At 41.3% G+C, this 14630-nt stretch overlaps 1 protein-coding gene across 4 annotated transcripts in view; it reads left to right on the top strand.

The window, feature by feature from the left end:
- LOC115113626 (myotubularin-related protein 13-like) overlaps positions 1-14630 on the top strand; it is a 153535-nt gene that overhangs the window by 729 nt on the left and 138176 nt on the right. The window lies entirely within an intron of this gene.

Below are 14630 nucleotides of genomic sequence, written 5' to 3'. Positions count from 1 at the left end.
GAGGTCTATTACTTGGTATTGCTGTATTTTTTGGGGGGAGGGCTCAAAAGTGGGGCCCCGAACTGAGGTTCCCAAACCAGACCCATGCTCTGGTCTGCTATAATTCCAACCCAAGATGTTCTACAGTTCTCCTACATGGCTAGTTTTGAAATATTCCATCCACTATTATAAAGCTATAACCATTTTTATACTGTACTTTTGTAATAAAATTACTTGGCCTACAGTTGGAACATTCATTTTGATTGGGCTTGGTTGAAAGAGAGGAACCTACTGAAGAAGAGCAAACAAGAAAGAGGATGTTTATACTGATCCCAAAGTATGGCCTGCATTTGAAGAATGATGAAGGAATGTATAGACCACCCGTAAGGGAGTAAAGACACATCCCGAGTGCAGTGACATCTTTCCAGGCTCATGTGTGAGAGGGAGACAACCACCCAGTCCAGCTGAATCCGCTCACTAGAGGCAGCCACATGAATAGGTAAATAGTGGCCCCAATGTCACTCAACTGACAAGCAACTTTTGTGCCGTAGGAACAAAATGTTCCTGGCATCGCCGGAGCCTAGATGGATTCAGACCGCCATCCTCACAAAAACCCCTGTTCTGACTGGGATGGATAGTGATGAATGGACTGCGAGAGTGATGGACCTCCCTGATAAGAGGATGTGTCTGTTGCAGCCACAGGTGATTGAATACGCCTCTAGTAGGGACAGAGAATAAAAGTATCTCTGTCCATCCATAGTGAGGTTTATTTTCCCATCCTCTTCTCATGTGTTACTGAGGTGTGGGATTATGTACATCCAGGGCTGTTTGGAACTGGGGGGGGGACTGGAGTTGCATTCTCTACTCTACTAGAAAACCGGAAATTATTTTTAGAGTTGATACACTCTCGCAAAAAGAAAACAAACAAGAACATGTCTCTCTGAGGATGCATTTCACTTAATTGCTTTGCCCTTCTTTTGTGAAGCTGGATCGTAGACGGTCGGCTGAGTAGACAGACAGCAGCTGCTTTTTCTCCACCTTGCTCGTCCAACCAGGGATCCACACAGAAGTCATGATCACTTCCCTTCTTCATTGTGGTTCCTGTTCCAAAATCAGTGACTCCTAAAAAATCATGTTGATACTAGTTGTCATCTGTTGTAGAGAGCAGCCAAGCCAGTCCATGGCATGAGCTAGTTTAGGCTATTTCTACTCCAGTGATATTTTACTAATGGGAGTCTCCCTCCTTGTAGGAAGATTGGGAAAAGACTCATTGGTCAGAAAAGACACAGCCAACAGGACAATCCACATATTGTCCAGGCTTCATTTCATGGATTTTCAACCTAGAAAAGCACACACTCTTCAGATCCGTAGCTTACATTCCTTGGAGACCTTAATAAAAGCACTTACCTAGCTAACATTAACCCACTACATTCAGGTTGTTGTTAGAGTCCGACCGATTATGATTTTTCAACGCCGATACCGATTATTGGAGGACCAAAAAAGCCGATGCCGATTTAAAAAAATATACATATATATATATATATGTATATTTTTTTCCCAATATTTTTTGATCTGTAATAATGACAATTACAACAATACTGAATTAACACTTATTTTAACTTAATATAAAACATCAATAAAATCAATTTAGCCTCAAATAAATAATGAAACATGTTCAATTTGGTTTAAATAATGCAAAAACGAAGTGTTGGAGAAGAAAGTAATGTGCCATGTAAAAATGTGTTCCATGTAAAAAAGCTAACGTTTAAGTTCCTTGCTCAGAACATGAGAACATATGAAAGTTGGTGGTTCCTTTTAACATGAGACTTCAATATTCCAAGGTAAGAGGTTTTAGGTTGTAGTTAATATAGTATTTATAGGACTATTTCTCTCTCTACCATTTGTATTTCATATACCTTTGACTATTGGATGTTCTTATAGGCACTATAGTATTGCCAGTGTAACAGTATAGCTTCCGTCCCCCCTCGCCCCTACCTGGGCTTGAACCAGGAACACATCGATAACAGCCACACTCGAAGCATCGTTACCCATCGTTCCACAAAATCCGCGGCCCTTGCAGCACAAGGGGAATAACTACTCCAAATCTAAAAGCGAGTGACGTTTGAAACGGTATTAGCGCACTCCCAGCTAACTAGCTAGCCATTTCACATTGGTTACACCAGCCATTAGGCTGATAGGCTTGAAGTCATAAACAGCGCTGTGCTTGCGAAGAGCTGCTGGCAAAACGCAGGAAAGTGCTGTTTGAATGAATGATTACCGGCCTGCTGCTGCTCAGACTGCTCTATCAAATCAGACTTAATTATAACATAATAACACACAGAAATACGACCCTTTGGTCATTAATATGATCGAATCCGGAAACAAAACAAAACGTTTATTATTTCAGTGAAATACGGAACCGTTCTGTATTTTATCTAACGACTGACATCCCAAAGTCTAAATATACTTGTTTACATTGCACAACCTTCAATGTATGTCATAATTACGTAAAATTCGGGCAAATTAGTTCGCAATGAGCCAGGCAGCCCAAACTGTTGCATATACCCCGACTCTGCGTGCAATGAACGCAAGAGAAATGGCACAATTTCACCTGGTTAATATTGCCTGCTAAACTGGATCACTAGTGATTATGATTGCTTGTTTTTTTTATAAGATAAGTTTAATGCTAGCTAGCTTCTACTAGCTAGCTTCTACTTCTGCTAGCTTCTACTGCATTAGCGTAACAGGCAGGCTACTCGTGGAGTGCAATGGTTAGAGCGTTGGACTAGTTAACTGTGCGGTTGAAAAATTGGATCCCCTGAGCTGACAAGGTGAAAATCTGTCGTTCTGCCTCTGAACAAGGCAGTTAACCCACAGTTCCTGCCTAGTTAAATAAAATGTATAAAAAAATGTTTAAAAAATAATCGGAAATCGGCGCCCAAAAACTGTGGTCACTTGGATAACAATGAATAGAAGTAGGCAGTGATATTTTATGAAAGAACTCCACTAGGGTTGGACGATATTACGATAGCATCGTCTATTGACAGTGATTGACAGCAACGCGTTGAGGGTGACTTCATCGTGATGTGACAGACGACGGTTAAGCCGATTTGACTGTCGCCCCACAGTATTTAACAGTCTGGTAGAGCACAGCAGGGCAGCACACAAGTGACATTCTGAGTAATTTGCCTATTCCTATTTGCTATGACCTATTTCAATATTTTATACATAACGCCAGAGAGGAATGTAGGCCAGAAAGAGCTGAGACCCCCACCCCCTCGTCGGATGCATGGGTTTTAGGCTATAGTCTAAACGTATTAATTATTTTTTACAACAGACACTACTTTAACTGTCTTGCATTTTATCTGTTTTAAAGAAACATAGCCTATATTTCCTTCTCTTTCCTTTGATTGGCTATATGACAATGCTACGCTTCATCATTTTATGCCTGGCTTTCTCACCTTCAGCATTCAAATGTTTGTAAATTACTTGCGCAATATTAAGTTTTACTAGTTGAGTGACAACCAATGTAATTTGCTAGGTTATCAAATGTAATGTTGAAGAGGATGTTTTACCAGAATAAAGTAGGCTAAGCTACCCCTGGAGACACAACTCTCATCTGGTTATAGGTAGGCTATATGCTGACCGGAGCTTACATTAGATATCATTATTTTGAGTTTTTTTGTTGTACTTTTTTACCCCATTTTCTCATAACTTTTTTTGTGATCTCCAATTGGTAGTTAGTCTTGTCCCATCGCTGCAAGTCCCTTACTCACTCGGGACAGGTGAAGCTATACGACCCCACACTGCTTCTTGACACACTGCTTCTTGACACACTGCTTCTTGACACACTGCTTCTTGACACACTGCTCGCCAGCTGCACTGATGTGTTGGAGGACACACTGTACAACTGGCGACTGTGTCAGCGTGCATGCGCCCGGCCCGCCACAGGAGTCGCTAGAGCGCGATAGGACAAAGACGTCCCGAGAAGCTCACTCCGAGTCTGTCAACTCCCAAACGGTCTAAAACATTAGATTATGAGACTGGGGTGAGGTGAAATCCAAACTTGTGCTATATATTCATTGGCTATGACCAATGTTCCCTCTAAACTGTGGACGGGCTACTGCAGCGCAGCTCACTGGGACTGCCAGCGCAGAGTGCAGAATAAATATCAGCCCAAGGAGAGAAGCACAAGCTTGAACTTCACTCAACATTCTAGAGTTTTCCCTGTTAGTTAACACTGTCAACGTTTCCCTTTACTTTGGCAATTGTGATCGAATCAATGCAACATACCAAAAAAACTATGCAAGAAATGTTGTTGAAGGCATCGGAGTAGATTCTATTGTGCACGACTCAGCCCAAACTCTACACAGACCAGTGCGGCATAACCAATCAGAGCTGCAGTAGGCCAATATATGCAAATAGACCATTGCTATATATGGATCTGTGCCATTTGCTTTGAACTGGACTGTTTACATCTGTGGTCGTGAGTAATTGAGCTTGTTTTGAGATCAAAGCAAGAGCTGCGTCTAGCCCCGTGTGCACATTTTCTTCATAACCTTTGCTACTTAGTGAGTTATTAGCACAGTTATAGATACTACGTAGTCAGCAATAGGTGAGTAATTGCTTCTTACAAGAGCACAAACGTGTACATTTCTAGACATATTTGAAAAGCAATTCAGGCAAAGAGCTTTTTTTTTTTGTTGTCTTGAAGGACCAGTGTTGTAGTTTGAGAAAGGCTTGAATAACCTTAGTAGCCCATAGGTAGAGGGTAGCATAATTTGTCTGATTCTCTGTAATAATTAATCTGAAAAAATAACCAATTAATTAGTTGGTGACGGTGGTTTTCAGATCAAAAAGCAAACATTTCTCCCCTGAAATGAAAGGGTGGTGGTAGATGCCCAGTATCCCTTATGGCTCAGCTCAGGTGCCGACAGACACCATAGACATATACAGTGCATTCAGAAATGATTCAGACCCTTTCACTTTGTCGACATTTTGTTGTATTACATACAGCCTTATTCTAAAATGGATTAAATTGCCCCCCCATCAATCTACACACAATACCCAGTAATGACAAAGCATAAACAGGTTTATATATATATATATATCACACACACACACACACAGTCGTGGCCAAAAGTTTTGAGAATGACACAAATATTAATTTCCACACAGTTTGCTGCTTCAGTGTCTTAAGATATTTTTGTCAGATGTTACTATGGAATACTGAAGTATAATTACAAGCATTTCAAGTGTCAAATGCTTCTATTGACAATTACATGAAGTTGATGCAAAGAGTCAATATTTGTAGTGTTGACGCTTCTTTTTCAAGACCTCTGCAATCCGCCCTGGCATGCTGTCAATTAACTTCTGGGCCACATCCTGACTGAGGAAGAACAATGATTCCAAGCACCACCCTCCTTTTGAAGCTTCCAGTCTGTTATTCGAACTCCATCAGCATGACAGAGTGATCTCCAGCCTTGTCCTCGTCAACACTCACACCTGTGTTAACGAGTGAATCACTGACATGATGTCAGCTGGTCCTTTTGTGGCAGGGCTGAAATGCAGTGGAAATGTTTTTGGTGGATTCAGTTCATTTGCATGGCAAAGAGGGAATTTGCAATTAATTGCAATTCATCTGATCACTCTTCATAACATTCTGGAGTATATTCAAATTGCCATCATACAAACTGAGGCAGCAGACTTTGAAAATTAATATTTGTGTCATTCTCAACTTTGTGTGTTATCTATATATATATACACACACACACACGTTTTCAGACCCTTTACTCAGTACTTTTGATGAAGCACCTTTTGACAGTGGTTACAGCCTCAAGTCTATGACACTGTATGCTTGGCGCACCTGTATTTGGGGAGTTTCTCCAATTCTTCTCTGCAAATCCTTTCAAGCTCTGTCAGGTTGGATGGGGAGCGTCGATGCACAGCTATTTTCAGGTCTCTCTGGTGATGTTCGATCGGGTTCAAGTCTGAGCTCTGGCTGGGCCACTCGATGACATTCTGAGATTTGTCCCGACTCATTCGGCTGGTAACCTTGGATGAGTTGGATGAGTAACCGGAAGGTTGCAAGATTGAATCCCTGAGCTGACAAGGTAATAATCTGCTGTTCTGCCCCTGAACAAGGCAGTTAACCAACTGTTCCTAGGCCGTCATTGAAAATAAGAATTTGTTCTTAACTGACTTGCCTAGTTAAATAAAGGTTTTAAAAAAAACCTGCCTTGTCTTTGCTGTGTTCTTAGGGTCGTTGTCCAGTTGGAAGGTAAACCTTCGGGAGCAGGTTTTCATCAGATCTCTCTGTACTTTGCTCCATTCATCTTATCCTGACTAGTCTCCCAGTACCTGCTGCTGAAAAACATCCCCACAGCAAGTTTCTGCCACCACCATGCTTCACTGTAGGGATGGTGCCAGGTTACCTCCAGATGTGACACTTGGCATTCAGGCCAAAGAGTTATTCATCAGACCAGATAATCTTGTATCTCATGGTCTGAGAGTCCTTTAGGTGCCTTTTGGCAACCTCCAAGCGGGCTGTCATTCCTTTTACTGAGGAGTGGCTTCCGTCTGGCCACTCGACCATAAAGGCCTGATTGGTGGAGTGTTGCAGAGATGGTTGTCCCTCTGGAGATGGAGAACCTTTCAGAAGAACTATGGAGCTCTTGGGTCATTGTCCTGTTGAAAAACAAATGATAGTGGGACTAAGCGCAAACCAGATGTGATGGCGTATTGCTGCAGAATGCTGTGGTAGCCATGCTGGTTAAGTGTGCCTTGAATTCAAAATAAATTGCAGACAGTGTCACCAGCAAAGCAGCCCCAAACCATCACCCCACCTCCTCCATGCTTCACCACACATGCAGAGATCATCCAGTCACCTACTCTGCATCTCACAAAGACACGGCGATTGGACCCAAAAATCTCAAATTTGGACACATCAGACCAAATCTCCGCCCGTCTAATGTCCATTGCTCATGTTTCTTGGTCCAAGCAAGTCTCCTCTTATTGGTGCCCTTTACTGGTTTCTTTGCAGCAATTCAACCATGAAGGCCCAATTCATGCAGTCTCCTCTTAACAGTTAATGTTGAGATGTCTGTTACTTGAACTCTGTGAATCATTTATTTGGGCTGCAATCAGAGGTACAGTTAACTCTAATGAACTTCTCCTCTGCAGCAGAGGTAATTCTGGGTCTTCCTTTTCCTGTGGCGGTCCTCATGAGTCAGTTTCATCATGGCACTTGATGGTTTTTGCGACTGCACTTGAAGAAACGTTCAAAGTTCTTGGAATTTTCCATGTTGACTGACCTCCATGTCTTAAAGTAATGGACTGTCATTTCTCTTTGCTTATTTGAGCTGTTCTTGCCATAATATGGACTTGTTTTTTTTTATACCAAATAGGGCTATAATCTGTATACCACTCCTACCTTGTCACAACACAACTGATTGGCTCAAACGCATTAAGCAAAACATTCCACAAATTAACTTTTTTCTCCCCAATTTCATGTTATCCAATTGTTAGTTGTTACTGTCTTGTCTCATCGCTACAACTCCCACACGGACTCGGGAGAGGCGAAGGTCGAGAGCCATGCATCCTCCGAAAAACACAACCCAACCAAGTCGCACTGCTTCTTAACACAGCGCGCATCCAACCCGGAAGCCAGCCACACCAATGTGTCGGAGGAAACCCCGTACACCTGGCGACCTGGTGCGTGCACTGCGCCCGGCCCGCCACAGGAGTTGCTGGTGAGCGATGAGACAAAGATATCCCTGCCGGCCAAACCCTCCCTAACCGGGACGACGCTAGGTCATTTGTGCGCCGCCCCATGGGCCTCCCGGTCGGCTGCAACAGAGCCTGGGCTCGAACCCAGAGTCTCAGGTGGCACAGGAACGATTAGACCACTGCGCCACCCGGGAGGCCTCACAAATGAACTTTTAACAAGGCACACCTGTTAATTGAAATTCATTCCAGGTGACTACCTCATGAAGCTGTTTGAGAGAATGCCAAGAGTGTGCAAAGCTGGCATCAATGCAAAGGGTTGCTACTTTGAAGAATCTCAAATATAAAATATGTGTAACTTTAATTTTATTTCATAGTGTTGATGTCCTCTATTATTCTACAATGTAGAAAATAGTAAAAAATAAAGTGAGTAGCTGTGCCGGAACTTTTGACTGGTACTGTATGTCAAGGTATTTCTGTTTTTTTATTTTTATAAATGCGCAAACATGTATAAAAATCTGTTTTCACTTTGTCATTATGCGGTGGTGTTTGTAGATGAGGAATTTTTATTTTGTTTAATACATTTTAGAATAATGCTGTAATGTAACTAACAAAATGTGGAAAAAGTCAAGGTGTCTGAATACTTTCCGAATGCACTGTACATCCTTTACACACACACACACACACACAGAAGTTAGCTCAGACAGATCCAGCTCAGGGAGGCCAGGCTCTTTTATTTACAATGGAAAATGAATGTGTCAAACCGAATAGCATCGACTTTTCAAACTATAATAGTTCCTGTATTGTATCGCAGCCTATGTATCTAGACATGTATCGAATCATCTTGAAAGTGGAAGATGCACATCCCAGGTACATAAAGTTTGACTTAACCTAAACTGTACCTCCAGAGGTTGTACTAGTGCTTTGTTTCCCTGGGGACTAATGTCTCATTTGATCCATGAACCTTGGATTTATATTGCTGCATTGAGCTGGAATAAAATAAATAAAGTGTGCTTGGTTGCAGTACCGGTAAGCAGTGTGTCTTTCTCCTCACTGAGGGATACTGTTTCTGGTTATTGGCGCCGGAGCTGTCGTAAATGCTCTCTGGCTTACTGTGTGCCAAAAACTGTAATTTTGCAAAGTGAAACGGAGGAATTTGCCCTGCTGCCTGCCTCCATGATCACCTCCGATTAGAGCTACAGGGATGTATTTTCTGAGGCATTACTGGCCCATATTGGTTTTATGATAGACCTTGCACCTTTGTATTAAGGTTGTGGACACAGGAAATGATTTACATATTGTGACTCAAACCTGCAAGAAAAAAACCCTCTCATTCATTTGCGAGCCTGAACAAACTGCTTCCATATGCCGATGCCTGATGGTTCTATCATGTTGTTGTGTTTTCATATTAGCTGTGCACCTTTAGGGATGCATGCATGCGAGAGGTCTATGTGGGGTGGACTGTCTTTATCAGCGTCTACTGTAGGATGACTCGGAATGGGTTCTCCAGACTTGGCTTTGGCTGTTGTACTGTAAGTGGAAACTCAAACACATTAGCTAACTCTAAATATAAAATGTACTGCTAGTAGCCATGTATTAATCTAACAGTAAATGTAATGTACTAAAAAAAAAACGAGGCCTAGTGCACTTGCGATGGCCGATGCGCAATTTCGTGTGCGCCGTATTTCAAAACCATATCAGATATCTTGATTGTAAAGCTGTGTGCTTTGAGCTCAATAATGATCATTCGCCTACAGAAAGCGTAGAGACTCGAGGTCAACCGATTAATCGGAATGGATGATTAATTAGGGCCGATTTCAAGTTTTCGTAACAATCGGAAATCTGTATTTTTGGGTGCCGATTTTTATTTTATTTTGTATTTTTTGTATACCTTTTATTTAACTATGCAAGTCAGTTAAGAACACATTCTTATTTTCAATGATGGCCTAGGAACAGTGGGTTAACTCCCTTGTTCAGGGGCAGAACGACAGATTTTCACCTTGTCAGCTCGGGGGATCCAATCTTGCGACCTTACAGTTAACTAGTCCAACGCTCAAACCACCTGCCTCTCATTGCACTCCACGAGGAGCCTGCCTGTTACTCGAATGTAGTAGAAGCCAAGGTAAGTTGCTAGCTAGCATTAAACTTATCTTATAAAAAACAATCAATCAATCATAATCACTAGTTATAACTACACATGGTTGATATTACTAATTTATCTAGCGTTGCATATAATCGATGCAACGCGGGGGGATGATTTTACAAAAGGGCATTTGCAAAAAAAGCACAATCGTTGGACGACTGTACCTAACCGTAAACACCAATGTCTTTCTTAAAATCAATACACAGAAGTATATATTTTTAAACCTGCATATTTAGCTAAAAGAAATTCAGGTTAGCAGGCAATATTAACCAGGTGAAATGGTCATTTCTCTTCCTTTCATTGCACGCAGAGTCAGGGTATATGCAACAGTTTGGGCAGCCTGGCTCATTGCGAACTAATTTGCCAGAATTGTATGTAATAATGACATAACACTGAAGGTTGTGCAATGTAACAGGAATATTTAGACTTAGGGATGCCACCCGTTAGATAAAATACCGAATGGTATTGGGTGTGCGCTAATAGCGTTTCAAACGTCACTCGCTCTGAGACTCTTGGAGTAGTTATTCCCCTTGCTCTGGCTTTTGTGGAGCGATGGGTAACACTGCTTCGAGTGTGGCTGTTGTCAATGTGTTTCTGGTTCGAGCCCAGGTAGGGGCGAGGAGTGGGACGGAAGCTATACTGTTACACTGGCAATACTATAGTGCCTATAAGAACATCCAATAGTCAAAGGTATATGAAATACATATGGTATAGAGAGAAATAGTCCTATAAACACTGTTTACTACAACCTAAAACCTCTTACCTTGGAATATTGAAGTCTCATGTTAAAAGGAACCACCAACTTTCATATGTTCTCATGTTCTGAGCAAGGAACTCAAACGTTAGCTTTTTTACATGGCACATATTGCACTTTTACTTCTCCAACACTTTGTTTTTGCATTATTTAAACCAAATTCAAGATGTTTCATTATTTATTTGAGGCTAAATAGATTTTATTGATGTATTATATTAAGTTAAAAGAAGTGTTCATTCAGTATTGTTGTAATTGTCATTATTACAAATGTTTGTTTTTTTCAATCGACCGATGTAATCGGTATCGGCTTTTTTTGGTCCTCCAATAATCAGTATCGGTGTTGAAAAATCATAATCGGTCGACCTCTAGTAGAGACCCTCTTTTTAGTATGGACAACTACTTACTAAGTTTTTTTCCCCCGCAATTACGTTTGTGACACACCGGCTCGATTCAGTCTTATGTAGCAAAATTGGAAATAGTGTTTTAATTTTTTTTATTTTTACATTGGATAAAAGTAGAGACTAGCATAAAAGTAGAGCTTATAGTACTACACAGATCATACACGTAACGTTAGCCGGCTGGCTAACAGTACGCTTTAACTTGAAAGGAAAACAACTTTCTGACAATTTTGAAACGTGTAATATCTGAAAGTCTAGCAAGCTACATTATCTTACCGGTATACATGGATGGACGCTTCTCCCTCTCTGTCACAGATGCCATGGTCGCCCTTAATTTGAAGATGTAATCCGGAGATGGGTGTTTTATCAACAGCTTTCTGTGTTCTCTTTCGACTCCCTCTGCATTTTTTTTTTCAATCAAACGTCAGAATTGTCTCCATCTGCTATCGTACTCTTAATACCACCGGGCATTCAACTGATTTCAAAACTCAGTCCTCCAGAAAGTGGAGAGCAACACTTTTTGCAGTTCTACTGCGTGATATCTTTAAAACAATCTGCGTTAGAAAGGATTACCTACGCATACTGACCAGCTCATGTTATAGACAGATGTGTGCTACATGGCAGACCAATCTGGACTCCTCTTTCGGCATGTCCAGCCCACCCATTATTTCATCCAATCATTGCAGCAGGAATGTTCCTGTCTTCTTCTGTGGCTAAACCAACTAGGCTCATCATTTAACTATTTTATTCATATTTACAGATGCCACGCATGCCTTATTAAGGCACATGAAAGTTCACATGTTCCAGAAGGCATTTCTGCCCAAAAAAACGCATTTTGATAAAAACATTTTTTTTAGTTTAAGTTAAAATGGCTCTCCTGTGAAGTAGTGTCTCGCAACATATGCCTAGTTTCCTGAAACGAGTCACATTTTGAAATGCTATACAATCACGAGGGACGCATGAGAGAGGAGAGCGTGAGAGGCTCGCTCATTACAGCTGCCGGCCTCAGTGAAACAGGCAAGCACAGTGGCAGGGCAGACACTTTTATTACAGGAATCATGAGTATAATGCACTTTACCATTTTAACAAATGCATGGTTTTATCCTTCCAAAAAATGATTGAGGTGACCAGGTAGATGTGCAGCTCAAACTAGTGCGAACAATTAAAAATGCAACTCACGCAGCCAATTTGAGAGGGTCTCAAAATGTGGCTAAATGGTCTGATTTTCATTTCTCTCCTCTGGTAGACCCTCAGAGAAATATGAGGCTGATCCTGCATCTTCATTTCTTATTGACTTGGATAATTTGTTATCACAGATGCCATTTATGATAAATAGTCAGGATCAGATACTGTAATCCACTTAGGGGAAAATCATGAGCTTCGTTAGTGTCACAGACAGGCTGTTACCTGGACTGTATTGAATGAATCTCCGGACCAGGCTGTATCATGCAAAAAGTAAAGAGATAATTTAATATAGCTTCTGACATTGCTCTCATGCAGAACATTACAAGCAAATCATAGTATGGGTGGCAATGTAGCAATTATATGGTAAGGGAGCATTGTAAGTCTTCTCTGAGTGTGATCGATTTGCTTAGTGATTCCTGCCTCCTGAAAGTTACCTGCCTCTTGTGTAGATGGGTGAAAGCCCCCCCAGCCTGTGAGAGTGTTGGAATGCATGCACTGTTATCTCAGACCCAGTTGTGGAGCATGGAATAGGACCTGATTGAAATCACAGAGGGAAAGTATGGACAGATTTTGGGGAATACCCCCCCCCCCCCCCCACACACACACATACACACCAGACAAGTGATTTATTATACTGACCACTACCCCCCCAGTTACAGTTTGTGTAGGCTACAAGCAACGACTTAAAAACATTTCTTCAGATTAGAGCCTCTTCATCCTTTACTTATTTATTTAGGGTGAAAGTTTTGTTTACAGGATGGGAGATAAGAACTAGCTATAGCTTTTTGATTAGTCCTCTAGTTACTCAGGGATGACATAATAGCCTAGTACCCTACATTAAATCAACATTTTTCTGCATACAGTACAGATGTTATCAGATCAAGCTCCACTCTGCAGACGTACAAACAGGATATTTTTACACATGGTTTGCGAGACTGGCATTCCATGTTTCCTGTTGGTCAAACGTGGTGTTAGTACAAAACATGCATCTCAGGTGTTGACAGGTGTTATTGCTGAAATTATGAATCATGAATCATTGGAGGGTGTTATTTGACTGTTTTACCAGGGACATCCAAAGGTGTAGAGGAAATGTTTACCAGCTGTTTTCAAAGTACATAGGAAAAGAGTTGGCATATTACATCAAACACTTTGCTTTTATGACTAGTGACTCAGGCCAGGATTATCCACTTGGCCAAGGATTTGTAGGCCTACACACTGTAATAGGCTATGTTAAAAAAACATATTGTTCCTTAACTGTCCACACCTTTTATTACAACCCTGTAGCATTGGTAACGATAATACTTTTCTGACATTGCAGAGGTTTGACCGCAAATGAAGGATCCTGTCACATGAACCTTTTTTGCTGCAGTGTAATGCTTTTGTCGTTGAAATCCTCACCAATTATTGTCTTATACTTTCATTTACGTTACCATGATGGTGGGGATGGGCATTTAAAATGATTTTACTATTCGAATAATATCATTTAAATATATAAATGTAATTCAAATAAGGAATTTGGTATCGACTCTCGATCAGAGTAATGCAATTGCACATGGCAGAGGTAAACATACTGCTTTTCTCCGGTGCTAAAAGCCTAAAAAACAGCTTATTTTACTAGGCCAGCAGACTGTTGAACAGCTGTCACTAAGCATCTACCAAGTGATGTACACTCACTTACACACTAGGGTTGTGCGGCATCCAGATTTTCATACTATTTCTGTACCATAATGGGATATACGCTATTACCGAATGTGCACACAAGGTCGCTATTTCTACAAAAATAAATAATATTATTACAAATAAAAATATTTTTTACGTACAAAACAATTTAGGCAACTGGGATCTTGATCCAGAAGATGAGTGAATGTCTCTGCTGTAACCAAGAAGCCTGATCTTGACATCTAGCCGCAAGTTAGCAAACCAAATGCATAGTTGGAGCCCTGATCTTGATATAATTTGACAAATCTTAAGGTTTCTTATACTTACCACTACCCCCCCCCCTCATTCCAAAATCATTAAGATGGAGTTGGTCCCCCCTTTCCTGTGGTAACAGCCTACACTCTTCTGGGAAGGCTTTCCACTAGATGATGGAACATTGCTGCGGGGACTTGCTTCCATTCAGCCACGAGCATTTGTCATGTCACGCATTGATGTTGGGCGATTAGGCCTGGCTCGCAGTCCGTGTTTCAATTCATCGCAAAGGTGTACGATGAGGTTGAGGTCAGGCCAGTCAAGTTCTTCCACACCGATCTCAACAAACCATTTCTGTATGGACCTCGCTTTATGCATGGGGACATTGTCATGCTGAAACAGGAAAAGGCCTTCCCAAACTGTTGCCATTTAAGTTGGAAGCACAGAATTGTCTACAATGTCATTGTATGCTGTAGCATTAAGATTTCCCCTAACTGCAACTAATGGGCCTATCCCGAACCATGAAAAACATTCC

Source organism: Oncorhynchus nerka, linkage group LG28 (assembly GCF_034236695.1).
Source record: "Oncorhynchus nerka isolate Pitt River linkage group LG28, Oner_Uvic_2.0, whole genome shotgun sequence".
Classification (NCBI taxonomy): Eukaryota; Metazoa; Chordata; class Actinopteri; order Salmoniformes; family Salmonidae; genus Oncorhynchus; species Oncorhynchus nerka.
Note: the sequence above shows the minus strand (reverse complement) of the source record. Positions and strands in the feature narration are given on the sequence as shown.